Genomic DNA, 11,923 nt, shown 5'->3' on the forward strand with positions numbered 1-11,923 from the left:
TTAATAGAAAAACAAATAAATATGCTTTATTCAATTCAACTTCAATTCAATTCAACTTTATTTATATAGCGTCAAATCACAGCAATGCCATCTCAAGACGCTTTACAGACAGAGGGGAAAACATAATGAAGACCAATTCATAACAGCCTATATAAGGAAACCAACAGATTGAGTTGAGTCCAACTCAATCTCCCATCCTGAGCAAGCACACTGGCAACAGTGGGAAGGAAAAAACTCCCTTTTAACAGGAAGGAAACCTCCGGCAGAACCCAGCTCAGGACAGGCAGCCATCTGCCTCTGCTGTGTGGGGGGAAGAGGACAGAAAGACAACAGACAACAGGAACTGCTACTCCCGGCCAGGGAGACCTGCTGAGACAGGAGACATACATGTTAATGATGCAACACTGTTATGGGGGGGGGGGGGGGGGGGGGGGGGTAAAAGAAAGAGATAAAGAGAAAAAGAAAGAAGCTCAGTGTATCAGGAAATGTCCCTCAGCAGTCTAAACCTATAGCAGCATAACTAAGGGATGCTAACCATCCCTAGCTATAGGACTTATCAAAAAGATAAGTCTTCAGCCTAGTCTTAAAGGTGGGGAGGGTGTCTGCTTCCCTAACACTAACTGGGAGCTTATTCCATAAGAGAGGGGCCTGATAACCAAAGGCTCTGCCTCCTGCTCGGCTCTTTGAGACTCTAGGAACCACAAGTAAGCCTGCAGTCTGCGAACGAAGTACTCTACTTGGTATATAAGGAACAATGAGGTCTTTGATATATAGTGGTGCCTGGTTGTGGAGGGCTTTATATGTAAGGAGAAGGATTTTAAATTCTATTCTAGATTCAACAGGCAGCCAATGAAGAGAGGCTAAAACTGGAGAAATATGATCTCTCATGCTGGTTCTGGTCAGGACTCTGGCTGCAGAATTCTGGATCAGCTGAAGGCTTTTCAGGGCATATTTAGGACAGCCCAGTAATAGAGAGTTACTGTAATCTAGTCTCGAAGTAACAAAAGCGTGAACCAGTTTTTCTGCATCACTCTGAGACAGAATGTCCCTAATTTTGGCTATATTACGTAAATGAAAGAAGGCTGTTTTAGTAACCTGCTTAATATGTGGACCAAAGGACAGGTCAGGGTCAAATATTACTCCAAGGTTTCTCACTGTAGCACTGGAAGCGAAAGTAATGCCATCCAGGTTCATTACAAAACCGGAAAATGTAGCTCTGAGTTTTTCAGATCCAACGAGAATTACTTCAGTCTTATCTGAGTTTAAGAGGAGAAAATTTCTAGACATCCAAGTCTTTATGTCTATGAGACAATTTTGTAGCCTATTGGGCTGATTTGTTTCATCTGGTTTAAAGGATAAGTATAGTTGAGTATCATCTGCATAACAATGAAAGTTTATTCCATGCTGTCTAATAATTTTGCCTAAAGGGAGCATATATAGCGTGAAGAGTATTGGTCCAAGTACAGAACCTTGAGGAACTCCATGACTTACTGTAGTTTGTGAGGAGGACTTGTCATTTACATGAACGAACTGAAGTCTATCGGATTAATATGATTTAAACCAGCTTAATGCTGTACCTGTAATTCCAATCACCTGTTCTAGTCTTTGTAACAGAATGTTATGATCGACTGTATCAAATGCAGCACTAAGATCAAGCAAGATAAGTACGGACACAAGTCCTTTGTCTGAGGCCATAAGAAGGTCATTAGTAACTTTCACCAATGCTGTCTCAGTACTATGATGAGCTCTAAATCCTGACTGAAACTCCTCGCATAAATTATTTCTGCTCAGGTGGGCATGTAGCTGAGCGGAAACTATTTTCTCCAGAATTTTGGACATAAATGGGAGGTTAGATATAGGTCTATAATTTGCTATCGCCTCTGGATCCAGAGATTGCTTTTTAAGTAAAGGCTTGATTACAGCAGTTTTAAATGATTGTGGTACATATCCTGTCACTAAAGACATATTGATAAGATTTAGTAGTGATGTATCAATTAAAGGGAAAATGTCCTTAAAGAGGCTGGTTGGGAGAGGGTCTAAGATACAGGTGGATGGTTTAGATGAAGCTATTATTTTAGTTAATTCAGAGGGTTGGACAGGACAGAAACTATTTAGACACAAGTCAGATCCTGGTTCTAAGGATGCTTCGGAGACCACAACAGGCTCAACATTATAGGTAGAAGGAAGAGTATTGTGAATTTGATCTCTAATAGTGTCAATTTTATTCCTGAAAAAATACATGAAATCATCACAGCTAAGTGAGAAAGGAATACATGGCTCCACAGCGCTCCGGCTCCTAGTAAGCCTAGCTACAGTGCTGAAAAGAAACCGAGGGTTGTTTTTGTTTTCCTCTATCAATGATGAATAATAAGCTGTTCTTGCCGTACGTAAGGCTTTTTTGTATACGATTAAACTTTCTTTCCAGGTTAAGTGAGACTCCTCTAGTCCTGATGAATGCCATCTGTTTTCCAAACGCCTTGATGCCTGTTTTAGAGCTCGAAGCTGGGAATTAAACCAGGGAGCCTTCATAATCTTACCTAATTTCTTCTTCTTCTTTAGGGGAGCAACATTATCCAAGGTTGTATGGATTGAAGCTGTTATAGTATCAGCATGTTGATCAATCTGAGCAGGAGTAAGGCTTAAAGGGGGACTCTCAGTCATGCTAACACATAGTAGATGTGAAAAAACTGATTCAATTGATTGTTTAAATTTTGTAATATTATTGTCTGATAAACATCTACTATAGTAGAATTTATTTTTGGTCAGTGAGTAATCAAATAAAGTGAATTCAAAGGTTAACAAGAAGTGATCGGACAAGACAGGGTTTTGAGGTAATACTTTGAGCTTATCAGTCTCAATACCATATGTTAGAACAAGATCAAGAGTGTGACCATGAGAGTGAGTGGCTCCATTGACATTTTGTGAAAACCCAATTGAGTTTAGAATAGAGCTAAAGGAAATGTTTAAACTATCATTTTCATCGTCAACATGAATATTAAAATCACCTAGTACAATGACCTTATCAGTAGTCAGCACTAACTCAGACAAGAGATCAGAGAATTCGGTCAGAAACTCGGAGTAAGGTCCAGGTGGGCGATACACTAATGCTAAAAGGAGCGGTTTCTCTGAATTCCATTTTGGATGAGATAAATTTAATGTCAGGAATTCAAAGGATTCATAGTTAGTTTTGTGCTTAGGATTAATTAAAAATTCTGACTTAAAGATAGCTGCAACACCTCCTCCTCTGCCTGTAGTTCTAGGAATGTGAAAGTTTAAATAGTTAGCTGGCGTAGCTTCATTAATACTAACATAATCCCCTTGCTGTAACCAGGTTTCCGTAAAACAGAATAAATCAATGTGGTGATCACCTATCAAATCATTGACTAATAAAGACTTATTTGGGAGGGATCTAATATTCAGTAGGCCACACTTTATTGTCTTATTTTCAGATTTTATTAGATCCATTGTTTTTATTTTTATGAGGTTTTCACGATTAACCCCAGAAGTGTTTTTGTGTTGTTTAATTCTTACTGCTGGGAAGTTGTATAAGGTCGGAATGGGGTTTTGGGTGGGCGGCGGCAGGTGGGAAGCTGCAGAAAAGTGTGTAGGACTACAATTCTGCCACCTGGTCCCAACCCTGAGTTGTCAATTTAGCTAACTAATAAAAGAGTCCATATTGCTAGATAAGAGAGCGGCTCCATCCAACGTGGGATGGATGCCATCTCTCCTAATAAGACCAGGCTTTCCCCAAAAAGCGCTCCAATTATCTATAAAACCCACGTTGTTATCGGGACACCACCTAGACAACCAGCGGTTGAAGGATGACATGCGGCTAAACATGTCATTGCTGATTAAATTTGGCAAGGGACCAGAGAAAACTACGGAGTCCGACATGCTCTTGGCAAAGTTACACACCGAAGCAACATTAATTTTAGTGACCTCCGATTGGCGTAACCGGGTGTCGTTACCGCCGACGTGAATTACAATCTTACGGTATTTACGTTTAGCCTTAGTCAGCAGTTTCAAATACGATTCGACGTCGCCCGCTCTGGCCCCAGGAATGCATTTGACTATGGTCCCCGGTGTCTCTAGAGCCACGTTTATCATGAGCAGAGTAAAAAAAAAAAAACAGGACAAACGTGCACATCATACAAATATTTTCTGCAAAGTATTAAACCAATCAAATGCATGCAAAGAGGAACTTTATTCATTTGTATTATGTTACCTCTTTCTCAGGCATTTAAGTGTTTTTATGCAGGATAAACCAAACATTTACCAAAACTTCCTGTAAACAGATTTTTTTTCTTGCTTTAGATCTTTTTTACATGTTGTTGGTTACTCTGGAACTGATGTAACCAAAGCCTGAGTTTAGGCTTGGATGACAATCAAGGCTGATCAGAATCTGTGAGAGTAAATGTTGCATTTTTTTCTCTTCTTTTTTACATCGTTTGCAGTATGATTACTTTTCAAACAATCTCGGTGGTCTCCTTTTTTTTGATCAAGTATATCTTTGATTTTACAATACACATAAAGAAAAGAAAATAATGATTATATGCACCGCATAAAACCTTCTCACTACAAGTAGTTATTTCATCAAACACCTTACATCAGTAGTCTTAAGCTTGAGGAATGGACATAGGCCTTTACAGCCACAGCTGGAAGTGACCCTACGTCTTGTAGCTGCAGCACTGAGTGCTTAAGTACTCATTACGCTGTGGGAAGCAGTGCCTTACAAGCTCTGCACTGTCTTACCTGCTGAAGTTATGTAACAGCAGTTGGCCAGCACATCAGAGGTGTCTGATCCAACACTCCATTAAATCCACAGCATCTACCAAAATCTCACCCCAGTCTGGTGAAGGGGACTTGCTCCAAACCCCAAATTATAGCATTAAAATAGACTACATTTTTTAAGTGTTAGACTCGAGTCCTGAACCCGAAGTACAGACTTCATAAATGGACCCACACCCTGGAGCAGACTGAGTGTGCAAACTCTCAAATCAAATCGGTGCGTCGTGGTGGATGAAGCAGTCGAGTTTCCTGGAATCGTCCAACAGCACAGAGGGCATGAATACAAATTATACATGAAAAATTGTGGGTCCAATATTAATCAGAAAATATATTCTTTGCATGTACTATAATTATTTTTATTACATCTGTAGAATCATTGAGTACTTAGCCTCAAGTTAGAAAAAAACATTTTAGCCTTCGCTGAATTTGATTTCATCAGCGCCACAGGATGCATAAAAAACAGACAATCTTTGGAACATAACAGGAAATAGATTAAACCATTGCTATATTTTTCTTCAATTCCGTTCACCTTACCGAATCATCTAACCTCACATTGTTCTGTAAAATCACTCAGTAGGGCCACAGTTGTGGACATTGTAACACAAACCTGCGCTTCTTGAGAAAGTATGTCTATAACATTGGCGGATTGATGATAGGAGAGCAGACACATTCTCAGAATAACCTCAAGGCAGTGAGAAAACATACCGTCTCTAAAACAACAAATGTGGTTTCAGTGTGTCAGTAAATGACTTAGTATTATGCAAGACTACCGAATGAAAGCCCCTGCATAGATGCCGTCTGGTTGATGGCTTTGCCATATGTATAACATGAGTTCAATTTCAGATCATTTCAGACTGTACAGCTGCTCTTTCAGTCACACTCATGAGATCACTCATTCATTCCACCTTAGTGAATGTCTCACCTACACACTCTGTTTGTAGATAGATACAGATATAAATCCCCATTGGAAATGCTCGACATAAAGTCAGTAATGTACCCCTGTAAATATCTCTAATTTCTCACATAAACACCTCCAGTCATTCTTTTATCACTTTTTTTTTGTGTTACTACTTTTAGCCGCTCTGGCAGTGTTGCTGTCGAAGTGCCACCTGTTTGGCTTCAGCAGCTAATGGATGGCTTGTGCTGATGTCCAGGGGATGAATTCTAATGACTCTTCTTTTATGTGCTTGCATTAGAGTTTGTTTGAAAGTTCCTGACATCTTCTGGATTGATTGCTGCTAAATTCACTGCAGATGTTCTCCTCGCCACACAGTTTTGACGATGCTGATGTTTTTGCAGAAAACATGATAACTTCCATCCATAAGCTTCATAAAAATCTGAGTGAACTATTTAAAAAGTGCAAATGGGAAAATGCAGCAGTTTTCAAACTTTTTGTGAGCAGTAGGCACATAAAAGGGCATTGTTACTTGTTTCTGGGAGAGATGCTCCAAAGCTTTTTAGGTTGTTCATCCTTGTTGTAATTTTAAGTTCAATAAAAGTGTTTTTGTTTATCTGAACCTAGCATTAGTCTGTATTATTTTACAAGAAGGAGAACAAACGTCTGCACTGCTGTGTGAAGTTTCTTCTGTTTAGCAATGTATCCTGCTTTCCGGAACAACTGTGATTCTGGTAGAGAGATTATCTTCCTATCAGAAGATTGGTGATTTCATCCCCTGCCCACCCACAAGTAAAAATGACCTCTGGCAAAGAACTGAGCCTGAGGTGTCTGGAGTCTATCCCAGCAGCTACCAGGTAAGAGGCAAAGAGGCAAACAACGATCCATACTCACTTCTAAGGTGAATTGAGAGTGAACCATTCTGACAGTGGGAAGAAGCTGAAGTACTCAGAGAGAACCCACATTTATAAAAAGAAGTAAATGTAGCAAGAAGTGTCACACAACCCTTTCTTTAGATCATTAACTTTTTGGCTACTAAGATTGTGTTTTTCACCGTGAAAGATGAAAATTTTACCCCTCATAGACTTTTGGTTGTGGTTCAGCAGCATTAAACTGATACAATTTGAGACAAGATATAAAAATACTCTATTTCCACAGTTTATAATTATTTAGAGAATTTTTTTATGTGCCAAGTAAATGCAACATCAACCCAGTCTTAGTTTATTCATTCATTCATTCATTCTCCTAACCGCTAAATCCAATTCAGGGTTACGGGAAAGCTGGAGCCTATCCCAGCAGTCTTTTGGGCGAAAGGCCCCCCCCCCCCCGTATGCACCTCCCTACTTAGGAAAATTTGCAGCAAAGATTTGGACATTTTCACTTAATGTATAAGTGTATCCAAACTTTTGACTGGTTGTGTCTACAAAATGTTCTTGATGTTTTATTTAAAATGGGTGTTTTCAAAAACCTTTGAACGCATTTGTGTGACAAAGAAAAACGTGTGATAAAACTCTATGAGACTTGTATCAGCACTACTCCTATGACATGTTTGATGCAGGATAATCCCAACTGGCCCAGCTTCAACAGACCGGGTGGAAATCTGCTTCTCTGCCAGGGCAAATGAAACATGGCCTCTCTTTTTTTTTTTTTTTTTTAGTCCTGCACCCTTTCACATCAGAGCCAAAACTTCCAGTGTGAAAAAGCAACATTTATTTTGTCCACAGCCATTAAGACAAACACATTCAACCAGGCCGGCACTATGTTTTTAAAATGTACAAATGTACCACTGTAGCTGATTTATTTGATAGTGTGCCAAACTAGCAGCTAGGCTCAAATGATGCAGCTGTGTTACATCATGGCGATGTGAAAAAAAAAAAAAAAAACCTGACGGGATGTTTCAGGCTGTTGAGGAGCACGGTTTTCTGCCCTTTGCTGTAGATTATGTCATTTTAATGTGCACTATACTGAATGGGAAAACACTAAAAAGTATTGCATGGTGTTTAAATCAATGATGGTGTTAGCTTGGGCAAAGGTTTGTTCTGGAAATGATTCATAAGAGAAATGACAAATATGTGCTCTGAGCTAAAAAGAACTTTAAGTCTATTTTATTTCTGCGCAGAAGGAGAGTCAGTCACAGGTGAAATGAGTGTGAATGTCAGACTGAAGGACGGTTTCGCCAGATGTTCACCACAGCTTCCCTTCATTGGATGTTCGGGAGTTGTAGGGGGAAGCTGGAGTGTCTGAATACTCTTCCAAAATGTGAAAATTAAGTCCTCTTTGACCCTAAATGTCCATAAAGGCTTCATCTGTAAATATGTGGAGGGCAATGTCAGGATGTCAGAACAAAACACTCCACAATTCCGAGCTACTTGTTTACACAGTGTAAACAGCAGTGCATTGTGCTCCGTTGAGTTGTATTCCAGGTGCTCTCAATAATCCTTCATACTCCTGGCGCATTGAGACCAAGCATGTCTGGACTAGAAAGGTCCGCCGTGCAGCAGGAAATGGTGCTGAGTGAGACAACAAATTGCGTCATTTGCTCAAACACAGTATAACTCATGTCTGTGCCACACTCGCACTGCAAGACCAGCTATAGCAAGGAAAGAAAACCAGTGTACATAAGACGGCACATGGAAGCAATTATTGCCCCTTCCTGGTTTGTAATCTGCCACAGAAAATACAAGATCAGAAGCACATGTTTGATAACAGGAAGAAAAAAAACCAACAAGCACCAAATGATTAGCATTTATAACTCAACTTTCCTTTTTTTTTTTTTTTTTTTTGACTCTTTCTCTTCCATTTACTATGTTAGAATCAAAGCTGAATGAAAGCTGCTGTTTTCAGCTGCATATGGGCAACACATCTCTTATGCCAGGATGTCTCCCAAGAGATTTGGCATCTTTTGTAAACACTGAAAAAAGAGTGATGGATTTGTTTGCTGATATACTATAATATACTATACTATACTATACTATACTATACTATAATAATATTTTTTCTTCACATTTTTTCATATGTTTCAGCAGCTTCCATGCAGTTTTATTTTGTACTGTGTTAGGCAGTCATTATGTTGAAGGTCATGGCTTATTCAATTCAGCTTTATTTGTATAGCGCCACTTCACAACAATGTTGTCACAGGGCATTTTACATACACCAATCAACATACATATAATTTCAAGCCAATTCATACATAGCCTATAATAGAAACCAACTGATTGCATTGAATCATGACTTCGATCCAATCCCCCATCCTGAGCATGCACGGGGCGACAGTGGGAAGGAAAAAAACTCCCTTTGAACAGGAAGAAAACCTCCAGCAGAACCCGGCTCAGGGAGGGTTGCCATCTTATGTGCTTCCTCTGTTACCTCATTTCCTGTTATTAAACTGACAAGAAAATTGGGTGGGAATCTCAAAATGCATCCTACCTGAAAGACGAGGTTTACTTTGTGTCAAACTGTAACAGCTGTTTTACTCAAACAAAGAAATAAAATTGAAATTGAATCATGTGAACTCCCTTCATGTTTTCACTTTCGTAAAAGTTTCTTTTAATCATGTAAGGGACATTGAGTTACTTTATGTGTTAAATGTACCATAGAAACAAATTAGCCTTGCCTTGCGTTGAGTGGGACCTTTAATGTGCCCAGTAAATTTTAATTTCATCTGAAAAGATAAAGTGTCCCCCTCTGAAAACATTTATTCTGTATTTGTTTGAGTAGTTACCAAATATGAGGCCATTAATGTGTTTATGTTCCATGAGTGTAACTACTTACACCCACACAGTGCAATCAAAAAAGTTTTCATACTAGTGTGGGAGTGTGCTGGTTTGGTAATCTGTATGTGATTATATGTCTGACTTTTGAGTAGGAATTTGTCACTCTGTTATGTGGAATTATGACCTATTATCCCATACAATAAAAGGTTCAGTGGACCACTGAAGCATGTGGTAAAATTGAGTTTCTGTAGTTGGAGGATCAAATTTGTGACCATGTTGAAGCGCAGACTCCACGCAAGCTCAACTACATTTTTTTGTCACGTCCAAACTCTTTGTAACTGAACTCACTGTTTCCTGTCTAGCGACGAAGAAGCAGGAAGATAATGCATTTCCCAGAAAAACAGATGTGGATTCTTAAAAGCACAGTCCAGGAAATGAGCAGATTCTTTCACGTTCTGTCATGGCTTCGGCCTCTTCTACCTTCAAGAACACGAACTGAATTTTCTTTCTTAACACCAAACACTACCAAAAACCTCCCCGTGTTTCTCAAAATCTGCTCTTCCAGCTACGGATAATAACAGATGGTGTTTAAGGTTGCTCTATGTAATAAATGTCCCCACTTAAGGGAGGATATTAAAGGGTTGGCAGATCTTAACATGGGCCCCTGCTTTGAAGAAGTCATGATGGTTCACAGCAACATGGGATAAAACTGTGTGTGAACATGATGATTTACAACAGCCTGTCCCACCTGTGGCTGCCTGTTCCTAAGCAGTTCAGGAGGTACCAGAGGGTCAATCCACAGGCCAAAACGACCTAAGGGAGCGTTTGGAGAAATGTTTCCAATGCAGCCCGGTTTCTCCAGAAAAGATTACTTTTCTCAGCAAATACAATACGCAATAGTTTTACAAGCCAGGCTTTAAAAGTTTTTTTTATGAATATGCAATAGTTCTGTATTAGGTAGTCTTCTGACACATTACTGGAAGCTATGAGTGTAAAACTTATAGTCTATGAAAATGAATATTTATGTAACCATTTCAAGCCATGAAATGTGTAATAGTTAACCATGTCCTTGTATACTGGTAATAGATGGAACTATTTTACCACCTAACTGGGAGCATGGCAGGTAGCAGCAAAGAGGAAAAGTAATATTGGAAGTAAAAATAATAATAATAATTAAAAATAAATAAATAAATAAAAGTTTAAAAGAACAGAATTTAAAACTTAGATTTTCTACTTCACAGTTCTTAAAATCCTAAGTGTTTTTTAAATTCCTGCTTAGGAATTACAATTGACAATGTCTTGTAAGTGTAGAGCTGTCACCCTATATTGAAAGAAAATGGGTCTTTTTTTATTTTATACAGTGATAGATTTATTGTACAAATGTGAAACATATCACATTTTAAACATCAGAGTGACATTTCTACGCTTCCGTACGATATCATCACTTCAAGAATGTTATAATGTTAGTATGATGATGGCTGTATTTCTGTAAAGATGCAGAACTTGTGAGCTTTGATGGTGTAAATACATAAAAAAGGGAGCACAGAGAAAGATTCAGAGCAATTTAATTTTTTTGGGGGCATTCGTATTTGCAGGGGACTTAGCTCACGCTTGTTTTTATTTATACTGATTAAAATAAAGTATTTCTGGTTTTGGAGTCGGTAACAGTGAACACCTGTGGAGCTTAAGTTTCTCCAAATACATCAGGAGGTCACTTAAACGATTTGTTTATTTCTGGAAGCTCTCTGATATTTTGAGAACAAATATAATATTCTTAAGTTAGATGAACATCATTTTTCACAAATGTGATGATGTATGAACAACTTTAATTTGTCCTTTGGTAAAATTCAGACAATGAAGAAAACCGTGAAAAGCTGCCACGGCAAAGTGATTGTATCACAAAAACACAATATTCCTTGAACACTACCCTCTATATGATTGCAAATTGCAATCAACTAAATACTTTTAGATTTTGGGCTACTGTAGTAACATCATGGTACATGTAGACAAGCTGAGGTTTATTTTAATATAAATTGCAATCCGCTATTTTGAAGGCACAGTAAACTATAATTCATTGAATTTTATACCACTGAACACATATTTTGGAAGGCTTCATTGGTGCAAACAGACTGTCCTAAATGTCACACAGTGGAAACACCATTGCAACAATTTTAGAAACATAAATAACACCATTACATCCATTAATGGACTTTTGTCACAGATAATGAATGAATCAGTTTTGCCAACATATTTGGTTTAATTACAGTGTTTGCTTCATTGCTTATTATCTAAAAGTGATACCAAAATACTGGTCGCCATGCATGGATGCATGCACGTGAGTGTTGTCTGTGAATGGAAACCAGGTGTGTTATGCTTGTTGTTGTGCAGACTGGATGTTGCATAGTCAGCTTGGTGTGTCTAGAAGTAGCTTTAACAAGCTCAGCAGGACGCCTCACATCAAACACTCTGCTCATGGCTGATAAACTCATTGGGCTTGGTCAGGCCAGACAACAACTAGGCACGTTTA

The sequence above is a fragment of the Telmatherina bonti genome (genome assembly GCF_933228915.1).
Source record: "Telmatherina bonti genome assembly, chromosome: 17".
In the NCBI taxonomy this organism is placed as follows: Eukaryota; Metazoa; Chordata; class Actinopteri; order Atheriniformes; family Telmatherinidae; genus Telmatherina; species Telmatherina bonti.